This window comes from Mixophyes fleayi, chromosome 8, assembly GCF_038048845.1.
Source record: "Mixophyes fleayi isolate aMixFle1 chromosome 8, aMixFle1.hap1, whole genome shotgun sequence".
Classification (NCBI taxonomy): domain Eukaryota; kingdom Metazoa; phylum Chordata; class Amphibia; order Anura; family Limnodynastidae; genus Mixophyes; species Mixophyes fleayi.
Window position 1 is genome coordinate 140,708,828 of NC_134409.1, and position 12,840 is coordinate 140,721,667.

The 12,840-nt window shown below is 43.3% G+C and overlaps 1 long non-coding RNA gene across 1 annotated transcript in view; it reads right to left on the reverse strand.

Moving 5' to 3' along the window:
• LOC142099919 (uncharacterized) overlaps window positions 1-8,637 on the reverse strand; it is a 44,634-nt gene extending 35,997 nt beyond the window's left edge. The window contains exon 1 of the long non-coding RNA XR_012678636.1: window positions 8,607-8,637. This is a non-coding gene — a long non-coding RNA (uncharacterized LOC142099919). The remainder of the gene's footprint in view (window positions 1-8,606) is intronic.
• Window positions 8,638-12,840: the final 4,203 nt, after the last annotated feature.

Below are 12,840 nucleotides of genomic sequence, written 5' to 3' on the forward strand. Positions count from 1 at the left end.
TTGTAAAAAGACCTTTCTAATTAAGATTCAGGAAATGTCTGTCTGTGTACATACGTGAGCAATTGTCAGGAATGTATTTGAATGGTTACTTAAAAAGTAACATTACAGCTGCAGAAGAAATAGTGTTAGAAAAACACCAAGGGCTAGATTTACTAAGCTGCGGGTTTGAAAAAGTGGGGACGTTGCCTATAGCAACCAATCAGATTTAAGCTTTCATTTATTTAGTACCTTCTACAAAATGATAGCTAGAATCTGATTGGTTGCTATAGGCAACATCCCCACTTTTTCAAACCCGCAGCTTAGTAAATCTAGCCCCAAATGGTAGAACAAAGAGTGTAATATTGGGATGAGTGAGAGGACAGCGAGGGGATGGAGTAACATTGGGATGAGAGTGGCAGGATAGTGAGGGGATGAGAGTAACATTGAGGGTGAGAGTAACATTGGGATGAGAGTAACAGCATACTGAAGGAATGAGAGTAACATTGAGGGTGAGAGTAACATTAGGATGAGAGTAACAGGATACTGAAGGAATGAGAGTAACATTGAGGGTGAGAGTAACATTAGGATGAGAGTAACATAGTAATGAGAATGACAGGATGGAGTAACATTGGGATGTGAGATGAAGAGAGTAATATTGGGATGAGTGAGAGAACAGTGGGGGGGATGACAGTAACATTGGGATGAGTGAGAGGACAGTAAGGGGTTGGAGTAACACTAAGGATGGGGGTAACATTGGGATGACAGTGACAGGATAGTGACTGGATTAGAGTAATATTGGGATAAGTGAGAGGACAATCTGGGGATGAGAGTAATATTGGGATGGTTGTTATGACAATGTGGGAATAAAGTATCATTGGGATGGGAGAGATGACAGGGAATGGAGTAACATTGGGATAAAAATAACAGGATGGAGTAACATTGGGATATGAGATGATGAGAGTAATATTGGGATCAGTGAGAGGAAAGTGGGGGGATGAGAGTAACATTGGGATGAGAGTAATACTGTGATGAGAGTGACAGGACAGTGTGTGGATTAGAGTAATATTGGGATGAGTGAGAGGAAAGTGGGGGAATGAGAGTAACATTGGGATGAGAGTAATACTGTGATGAGAGTGACAGGACAGTGTGTGGATTAGAGTAATATTGGGATGAGTGAGAGGAAAGTGGGGGGATGAGAGTAACATTGGGAAGAGAGTAATACTGTGATGAGAGTGACAGGACAGTGTGTGGATTAGAGTAATATTGGGATGAGTGAGAGGAAAGTGGGGGGATGAGAGTAACATTGGGATGAGAGTAATACTGTGATGAGAGTGACAGGACAGTGTGTGGATTAGAGTAATATTGGGATGAGTGAGAGGAAAGTGGGGGGATGAGAGTAACATTGGGATGAGAGTAATACTGTGATGAGAGTGACAGGACAGTGTGTGGATTAGAGTAATATTGGGATGAGTGAGAGGAAAGTGGGGGATGAGAGTAACATTGGGAAGAGAGTAATACTGTGATGAGAGTGACAGGACAGTGTGTGGATTAGAGTAATATTGGGATGAGTGAGAGGAAAGTGGGGGGATGAGAGTAATACTGTGATGAGAGGGACAGGACAGTGTGTGGATTAGAGTAATATTGGGATGAGTGAGAGGAAAGTGGGGGGATGAGAGTAACATTGGGATGAGAGTAATACTGTGATGAGAGTGACAGGACAGTGTGTGGATTAGAGTAATATTGGGATGAGTGAGAGGAAAGTGGGGGATGAGAGTAACACTCAGGATGAGAGTAATACTGTGATGAGAGTGACAGGACAGTGTGTGGATTAGAGTAATATTGGGATGAGTGAGAGGAAAGTGGGGGATGAGAGTAACATTGGGAAGAGAGTAATACTGTGATGAGAGTGACAGGACAGTGTGTGGATTAGAGTAATATTGGGATGAGTGAGAGGAAAGTGGGGGGATGAGAGTAACATTGGGATGAGAGTAATACTGTGATGAGAGTGACAGGACAGTGTGTGGATTAGAGTAATATTGGGATGAGTGAGAGGAAAGTGGGGGGATGAGAGTAACATTGGGATGAGAGTAATACTGTGATGAGAGTGACAGGACAGTGTGTGGATTAGAGTAATATTGGGATGAGTGAGAGGAAAGTGGGGGATGAGAGTAACACTCAGGATGAGAGTAATACTGTGATGAGAGTGACAGGACAGTGTGTGGATTAGAGTAATATTGGGATGAGTGAGAGGAAAGTGGGGGATGAGAGTAACACTCAGGATGAGAGTAATACTGTGATGAGAGTGACAGGACAGTGTGTGGATTAGAGTAATATTGGGATGAGTGAGAGGAAAGTGGGGGATGAGAGTAACACTCAGGATGAGAGTAATACTGTGATGAGAGTGACAGGACAGTGTGTGGATTAGAGTAATATTGGGATGAGTGAGAGGAAAGTGGGGGATGAGAGTAACACTCAGGATGAGAGTAATACTGTGATGAAAGTGACAGGATAGTGAGTGGATTAGAGTAATATTGGGATGGATGTTAGGACAATGAGGGGATGGAGTAACAATGGGATGAGTAAGAGTAGTGTGTCAGGCACCGTCCCCGCACTTCCGCTGGGTGCCAGTGACGTCCGCCTGTCCTCTTTGCAGAGCCGTGTCCTGTTGCCAAACAATGTGACACTTCCTTCCTATTTAGGCCGACGGGCACATGAGCAGCAGCTGCCGCGTCCCATTGCTGGGCAAAGAGACGCTAATAGATTGTATTATCGGCGGTCATCTGGGCCCTGACCACAGAAACCACTGCTGGCCAATCAGGGCCTTGCTTCCTCTATTTATAGGAAGCTCTGCCACCACTAGGGTGCCAGAGTATCATTCTCCAGCACTTCAGGTTTTGCTCCTGCATTCTGACTGATCTCCTGGCTACTGACTTGGCTATTCCTGACTCTGATTTTGGATATTCCTTTAGGCTCCATTATACTCTACTGGCATCTGACAACTGGCTTCCTGACTACGCTTTTGGTTCAACCCTTGGTACCTTGCATCCCACAGAGCTTGATTTCGGACTGTACGACTACGCCTGTTGACCCACTACTTCATTGGTAGCTGGCATGGAGAACCGCGACCTGCGCGTCTCTTACAGCAAAAACCATACCTCCTTCCGGGGGTCCCCGGAGAAGACCAGAGGCGCATTAAATTCTGCGCCTCCTAGTTCAGCAGTGTCAATACCAGCAAGTAGTCATCAGTTTTACCCAGTCCGTGACAGAGTGAGGAGATGGAGTAACATTGGAGCCATACTTGGGATAAGAGTAACAGGGCAGGAAAGTTAACATTACAAACAGTGTTATACAATTAGTGAGTGGAGCTAATGGCACGGCATGTATCACAGGCAAAAAGTAGGGCAGACAGACTGTCACAGAGCAAGAAGTTACACAGAGTAGATATGCTTCAGTCAATATGACCTGAATTAGACACAGTAAGTGGGAACTGTAAATGAAAGAGACTTTAAACCAGATCAGATGCTGCAGGAGTCTGTTTGATGTGTCCTGCATCAATATGTATCACAGAGAAGCCTCAAAGAAGAGGAAAAGCGGGGGTGGGGGTGTGAGGAAGAAGGTGGAAGAAGTACCAAAGAACAGCAGATAAAAGAGTAAAGACGAGGGGAGAGGGACGGTGTCTCCAGGCAGGTAGTGATGAGAGACGGTGACAGGAGCATGTGACCTGTTCCTTTGTCCCTCAAGATCCCCTTTTCCACTTGTATCCCCCACACATCTGGAGCAGAAAGCCGTGCCTCCTTCTGTGGCGGTGTGTGCAAAAGGGGCTATCAATGACCTAATCACAGTGAGGAGGGGGGTGGGCTGCGGGCCCAGGATTCCTACCACAAGGGGAAGTACGGCAGGAAAAGTTAGTGGGATACAGAAAATGGGGGATATAGAAAAGGGATGTGAAAATGTATGGATCCGAGAGCCAGGGAAAGCGAGAGGGGGATAATAAGGAGAGATAAGGGAGTATAATAGGAGCCAGGAGGACGTTGATGAATGTGAGAGAAGAAGGGAAGAATGAGGGGGAGAGAGAGACAGGAATGGTAGAGATAAGGTAGATGATAAGATATGGAACAGAATAAATCATTTATTTGCAGAAAGCTGGTGAAACAAAAAGATTGCAAGAAGTGAATTTCTACTTGAGATTAGACCGGCTGTATTGGGGGGAAGAAGCAGATACAGGAGTGAGAGCTTCATCCCATCCCTTCTTTCTTCCAAAATCCTGCATCATGCAGAGACCTGGCTATATACAATGTAACTGCTATGTAGTAACAGCCCCTGTTTCCTGTTATCTAAAAGGATTCTGCTCATACTCCTCACATTGTACATACAGCCTAATGGCCTTCACTTCTCACTGCCGTGTGAGGGAATAGTTAGCATGCCAAGCTGACTCCCTATTATCATGATCTGACCTCTGACCTCTCTAGAGTCATGACCTCCGTCAGAAAAAAGGGTGTGCAAATCTCAAGTTTATGGTACGCCCCACACCCATGTCTGACCCTGTAGTGTGATTTTTCTTTGCAACAAAGAGCCTAACTGGCAGTTCCTGGGACACTTTACCTTCCTTAATACTACTGATGTGCAACCACCGGAAGTCGTACATTCCACTGACTTCAAATCTGGATGTGAATTCAATTTTCCGACTGTTGGAGAAGTAACCACAGCAGTGTGCAATATAGTGCGTACGGTGTTAGACCACACTGATTATTCAGGCCAACTCCTCATGGTGGATAAAAAGCACTTTCTGCTAAAAACTCTGCAACAGACTTTGAACAGCAGGGCAGGTTCCTATGACTTTCCTGCTTACTTGCTCTTTTCTTCTCACCAATCTCCTGGGTTCAGCATCTGAAATGATCTTGTCTCAGTTCCAGCTATAATTTCTCTCATGTGTTTTACATGTTGCGGAATTTACCTCCAGCAGCAGCAGAGTTAATAATAATTTACAGTATCCTATAAAAGGGCCGGAAGTATTTCAATTAAACAGTTGCCCAGGGAGCACATGTGGCATCATTTTCGTTTCTCCGACAGTCTTTCCCCATAACCTCCAGTCTGTAGTTTCCCACTGACATATTACAGTGGTCTGTATAGATTTATTGCTGCCCAAATGATGTGATTTGGAGGCCGCTGTCTCTGTTGTGTATTCGGAACCCTGTGATCCCTATTTTACAACCAGACCTACTTTAATGTTCACTCTAAGATGAATACTTGGAGCTTTGTAACATTTATGTTGTAACAAATGTTATGTTTGCGCATTGAAAGGCCTCAAACACTACAACTTAGTTCCTTTTATTTCAGCTAATACATTATTGTAGGGGGAGGAGGTGGGTGATCAGATATATAGTAACCCTGCCTGTGTGGAGGAGGGAATGACAAGCCGTATGTATGAATGGCTGTTAGATAATAGGGGGGTTACAAAGTTGTGCTCCCACGAGCCCCCAGCAAGAAAGGGCGTTATGATCTCATTGGCTGCTTCTAATCCCCCATGCTGGGGTATAATGGCAGCGGGTGAGGATAGCTTTACAAGCCTGAATAGATGTTTTATACAGAGTGGTTTCCCACAAAACTTATCCCATACAGACGAGGATCCCGAAATACACAGGAACGCAATTAGAGCAATGGAAGCTCCTTAACCCTCTAGGTACTGTCCGGTTTTGTACTATGTGACAGATTCCCATGGCTGTGGCATTAGGCAGGCCTCTCGGATTCACCTTGCAGATACCCTGAGGTCATGTTCCAGGCCTGAGCTGGCCCTACAGGACAGAGCTAAAACCGGGACCACTCCAGTTATGTGACAGAGTAATATTCTTAGTCTTCGCTATGCAGTGCAGCTGCGATGGGAAGACAGTTACTGCATTTACTACGAAGCACAAACATGCCGCCAATGTGTGCGACTGGAACATGCAAACTGCAGGCCTCTATTAGCGGTCATAGAGATTTGCACACACCTGGATTCACCTGGTTCTAATGTACTAGTAAAATAGTGTTTATGTGCCATCATGCAATCTGTGTGCCTCACCCTCTGAACAAGCATTGCGTTTGTATACATATCTGGCACTTGAATAAAACACTTCTTAGTTCTCTTACTTGCACAATTTGTTTACTATCAATCTGAAGTTCCAGGAGCAGTAAAACATGCAGGTTAATGCTGTGGCTGGGGGAAGGGGGCTCCTAGGTGGCCTAGTGCAGGGGATCTCACAAAGAGGTGCACAGAGTGCCTGCAGCAATCAGGGCACCTATGTACATGTCTCCATAAATATACCTTACACCCTGAATTTACATTTATGGTATCCAGAGACCGGGGTCACCATCTACAGGGAGTATTTCTACCGACAGTCATACATTGTAATGCAGTAATTCTCAACATTGCCATGAAGAATAAAATAAAATTGTGTCAAGAGTAAAAAGCAGTTTGGGTATTAGATACTTCAGACTCCTGAACAAATGCACTTTACACAGTTTTTTGGAATAGACACAGTATGAGAAATTCACTTTTTCTTTTATTAATTTGCCCATTTTTTCTGCCACCTTATGTTGAAAATAAAGCGTTGCCTAAAGCCGTTTTATTTTACTTATTTGACTGCAGGAGATGCAGTCAACCCCTTAGTTTAGTGTTATGTGGATTAGGGATTTAAAGAAATGCAGGACAGATGTCACACAAGGGAGACAACAGTTTAGTTATGACAAATTTGTGGAACACATTGTCAGTGACGTGATGGCATACTGGGGCCTGTTTATTGAGTACATACTGACAGGAAGACAGGTCTGTGAGTACAATATGTCTGATCTACATACCTAAAATATATGCCCCAAACGTTTGTGAATGGCTGTTTTATGTACACGTCTATTTTTTTTCTGTCACATGAAAATGTGTCAATATTTCTGCTGTCCGTAACTTTCTTACCAACAAACATGTCACATTAAAGGCTTTTTATCTTCACTTGTGAATAGATTCTCTGAGGGTTTATTGGTGGCTGTGACAGTCTTATGAGATCATTAATATGAAGCATTAGGGGGATGGTCTATGGAGACGGTAATGAGGCAGACATAAGACACTAGAAGGCTTGTCCTGCTGACACCGGCCCTGACAATGGATTTCAAACATCACATGAGAATTTTCCTTAAGATTACTTTGCATCGATGTGTTTTATGTCAGAATCCTGTATGCGTAGCCTGTAGCCTGGCAGCCACAGAGAGACTGGACATAAATATATGGGTATAATCATACCTCACAAACAACCAGGACAACCACCAAGTCAGAAGGAGGTGGGGTATGGTGAATCATTTTGGCCATGTCCCAGCGATGTAATGACATGTACAGGTGTGGGGGGAAGGAGGGGGAAATTATGCAAAATGGGCAGGATGTGGGAGAACAGCCTGCTCTCCCGAGAGGCCAGGAGACCTAACTGACATTCCGGGAGAGTGGGCAAGTATGCGTAGAAACCTCTGTTCTAACTTCTAAGGCAACATTTTGGCAGGAATATATATTATATATATGAAACAAAGCAGAAGGCCACAAGGGCGCCTAATACTGAAGTAGTTTATGGAAAGTAGTCCAAAAACCATAGGTGTAAGTACAGGCGTACCAGGACTCGGCTTGTAAAGTGCTCTTCAAACCAGGACTCTGGATAGTGGCTCTTGGAACATGTATATTTACTCCAATCTTGTGCACTCATACAAAAAAAGGGAGAAATACCAAATATAGTGCAGTATTGTCAGACCAGTGAAAGATCCAATATACAGCCCGTCACCATTAATATGCGTACCAGAAAGAGAAAATTATCCACCTTATCTGTATAATATCGATGGTTGTAACTGCTCACTTCCGGGTCCTTCCGTCCACCAGATATATAGGAAACAAAATGGTCCCATATAGTGTAGTATTTATGACATACCAGTTTATTAACAAAGACATATAAAATGCATGATCACAATAAAACATATGAATCAGACATATCTGCAATCCCCAATGAGTCCTTCAATCCCACTTCTGTGGATAAAATGTCAGGAAACCTCAACAGATGAAAACTGGGTACAGATGCTCTGCAATGAGGGATGAGGGTGCTAATGCAGGACCCCTACTCAACGCGTTTCATCTCTCTCAGGCTTCAGGAGGATCGGGCTGTATATTGGATCTTTCACTGGTCTGACAATACTGCACTATATTTGGTATTTCTCCCTTTTCTTGTATGAATGCACGAGATTGGAGGAAATATATATGTTCCAAGTGCCACTATCCAGAGTCCTGGTTTGAAGAGCACTTTTCAAGCTGAGTCCTGGTACGCCTGTACTTACACCTATGGTTTTTGGACTACGTTCCTTAAACTACTACAGTATTAGGTGCCCTTGTGCCCATATGGTTTGTTTCCTAGATTTGTCAGCCCCCTTACAAGGAAGAAGTGTATGATGTGAACTACATATTGACTTTTATATAATCTTGTTTTGAGTGTCAGTGGTTATTGCTGAGATATATAAATATATATATAATTTTGTGTACTATGCAATAAGTGACATACATGATAGACTAAAACTAAACACTTATGTTACATTTACAGTGTGTTACAGTCACACAATATTTCTGTATTCACCTGTTTCCATGTCTGCATGAAGTCAGCCATCTTCTGGGCAGATATGAATATTCATGAGTATTAATGTGAGAATGACCCGCCCATGTATTGGCAGGAGCATGCTCAGTGTGCACCTGATACACTTCCTGTGACATCACCACACAGTAGGAAACCATTGACTGTGACTGATCACCTGAGAATGTGTCACATGACTTTCAGCACAGGACAGGACCCCAAAAGGTAAAACACTAAAAAGAGCAACTGTGACCCATCTGATGGCTTCTCCACACCCTGCCCTACCATGGCCATAGCGCTGCTGGGGCAGAGCAATGCTCCTGTGTGTGTTTTGGAGATGCAGAAGACTTATAGCAGTGAGGTAAGTACTAGTAAAATAAAATAATGTCAGCTATAAGTAAATGTTTATATTGAAGTGAAGAGTGACTGATATAAGTCACCCACCAATGATTATGTTCCTGTGTTTTTGAAACTCTTCTCCACTTGGCTTTTTAAAAAGGACAATCTTTACTACTCAATTAGTCTTTATTAAAATCATGACTATATATCAAAGCAGAGGCATCAGCGAGCGCTACTGAGGGTGACGATGTGAGGGGGGAGGGCGATGTCACGCCTGCGCCTGTCGCTGTCCTCATTTCTTCTACTCGCTTATCCTAAAACACCCGCCCATGGATGACTCTTTGACTTCAGTATTTACAATGGGAGCTTTAAAACCTTACTACATTTTCTTTTCTATTTTCTTTTTACTTTGGAGAGCAATTATTGTCATACATTTTAAAATTAATTTCAGATTATACCTTTCCCTGTCACAGTTTTACACCCTCCAAAATTATGCCCCCCCACTACACACACACACACACACACACACACACACACACACACACACACACACACACACACACACACACACACACACACTTTAAAGTCTAGCACTCTAGTTAGCCTAATGGATAATCAGGCCCTGCTGATATAATATGATTAGAATAAATGAGTGTAACAATGATTGGAAAGAAGAAAATAGACATAATCAGCTGTTGACAGAAGTTTGTGGAATAACTTAGAATCTGAGATGTATTTGCAGTTGATAGATGAGGAAAGTCATATGGTAAAAGATGAATTATAGAAAATAAAAATATACAAGAATTTCATGAGAAATTCTATTTTTAGCATCTTTGTTTCCTTCCAGTTTTATGGAATTGCTTTCAGGATGGACAGCGGGCACACAGTCATGTGACACTCAGCGCCTGGCATGTTTCTCCTCTCTGGGATGGCAGCGCCACCCTTGCAGAAATCTTTTTGGAGCCTGTGAATCAATAATCAGACTTAAGGGCATAAAATCTTTAATACTTGTTCATGTGGTTAATTCAGTGGCTTCCATGCATCACTCATTAAATTAACAGGTTCACTTCTGAGGGCCAGAGATAGAAGTGTCCGTAGGTATCGGAGATCCGCGCTCAGAGTGAGCTCACAGTCTGGGGCATTATGATATATGTCTATCTGAGCAGGTGTTTAACTGAGTACGAGAAGTCTCTTCTGTCTGCGTTATCCCATTACACGGAGCCCTGGGAGTATTAATCATTCTTCTCTTGTAACTGCTCACTTAATGAATCGAATTAGACTAAAGCAATTAAAAATGACCAGGCCCTAGAGAGCTGCAAGCTGGCGACATATTTTCAGGTCTGAAAGAAATGTATCCTCACAGCATTTGTTACTTATGTCTTAATGGGATTATTATTACAGCTTCCTGTTATGCTTTAGGACATAATAGACTTACTGCGGGAACTATATGAGCTGTGGACAAACGTCGTACTGCCCTCCTTACTGCCAGGAGTTACAGCAAAAGGTAGAAGAATATATAACAAGTTTAATGGTATAGGGCAGAGCTGGCCAACCTGTGGCTCTCCAGGTGTTGTGAAACTACAAGCTCCAGCATGCTCTGCCAGCAGATATGCAGTCAATAGATGGTAGGACATGCTTGGGCTTATAGGTTCACAACACCTGGAGAACCAGAGGTTGTCAAGGTCTGGTATATGTATAAAGGGTTGGTCTATTCCTATGGCTCTTCTAATGCTCTGATTGGCTGCGGGTTGGTTTAGTCCAGTGAATGTTCTAATGCTCTGATTGGCTGCAGGTTGGTTTAGTCCAGTGAATGTTCTAATGCTCTGATTGGCTGCAGGTTGATCTATTCTTGTGAATGTTCTAATGCTTACTTGACTTGCCACTAAGAGGACTAGCAGAGCTGCATTATTCTAGCTATGTTCAGAGCTCAATGTACAAAATCAGATAGCGAATTGGCCTATGACACTTGATGCAGGTGTAGAAGACTTGATGAAGCAGAAGAAACCTGTCCAGGATCATGAAAAGCTTTCCGATATGCTAAAATGAATTAATTGAGAAATGAAATGAAGTAGCATTTTGCACAAGTATTTCTTTCCCCATTTTTTTCCAGGAAAAAAGAAATGAGAAGTCACTTTGGCCTGTTCTTAGATGAAGATCCTAGGCTGCAGCTCTAACTGTATTGCACCCTGGTTGAGGAAACCCCTGTAGACCAGAGAAGCTCCATTGTAGGGAAGTGGTCCGTGAATGTGCAGGGTGGACTGGACGTAGAGGTTCAGGAGCGGAATTAACACTTGAAAATGTGATACTGGCAGCAATAGCTGCCTGAAGGGAATCCAAGCGGGTAGACAGGCCTTGAATAAATGCTCAGACTGTGGGAATGGACCCACTGTTCTGCTAGCAGTTGGTGCTGGCTCACCTGAAATGCTGATTCTAAAGTGTCCTTTCCCACTTATGGCCTTTATGAAGGGAGACCCTGAGGTCACAGGTCACATTTTCTTCCAGCTAGGCCGCTCCTTACACAAGAGACTGGAAATCACCGTACGAGACACAAACGTAGTCAGGGACAGGTCAAAGGTCAGGGCTAGCAGCAGAGAATCAATATTGGATGATGATCAGAAGGTCAGCACATATGGATAGCTGGAAGACAAACCGGGTCAGAAAAGGGAGATCAAAGCAACTATGCAGAGTGGCACACAATAGCCCAATATAACCTGTTGCCCATGCATCGAATGTTTGACCATGATGTCTACTGACATCAACGGACACAAAGCTGATGTATGGCAGCATGTTGGGTGCTATAGCTATAAGGACAGAGTTGAGCACCAGAGCAGAATGCTTCAGAACAGATTACATTACGCAGTTCTGAAAATCAGGTTAACTGATAAAGTAACAGCACTGAATGGGTCCTGGAGACCAAGCCCCCAAATAGTCGGTATCAGACCAATCTGGCCTTCCAGCAGTGACAAAAGTAGTGCACAAGGCCCATGCTCTCCTCTTCTGGGCATGGACAGTGAAGCCCTGGCACCACGCATGCTTGGAAGTGCATAGCTGGGGCTTCAGGATGGGTGAACAAGCCTTCCCCAAATTTTACTATGGGGCCCACTGTTCTGTGTTTCACCCTGCCTTCCACGTTTGGCCATATTATCCACAAATCTTATCATCTAGGGAATTCAACAAATGCATCACCATGCCTGTAGTCAGCATTAGACAGGATAAATCAATGATCTCTATATCTGTCAATAAAATGTTAGATCTGAAATGCTTAATGTATACAGATATCTCAAAGGACATGCACCCACCACAACTTGCAGCGGAAAGTGACGCTTAAGAGTTAGTTCATCTGCCATCTTCTAAGTTACTCATTGTTCTCTCGCCTACACTATAGATTTCCTTTTCTCATCTTAGAAGAACATAGTATCTTGCAGTAGTCATTTCCACCGCCTCCAGTCTGTCTGTATATTAAATGTCCATTCACCTGACTCGCACAGTACATTCTGGACTTCCATCTACCTGTTACACCTCCTACAGTAGACATGTGCTAAATGCTGAATAGTCTTTTCACTCCCAGGCAGAGTGGAAGAGGAGCAGACTCTGCTTACTGCTAACAACACTTTCTTACAAGCTTTCCATCATCCCTCTGTCTCCCTCTTCCTGGGATAAGCGATGTCCTGGGAACACGCTGCATAACATGATTTATGTGGGATTACAGAACCGATATTGGGAGAGATAATGAAGGCGTATGGTAGGAAATGAGAGTATAAATCACAGAGAAATATATGGAGTTATTTTGTCTTTTTAAATACATTTTTAGAGATTTAAACAATAGTGAACTGTAGCTGTCAAGATAATTAATAGCATCAATCTTGTGAGGTAGCGGTGACTATATAAAGATGATAAATGC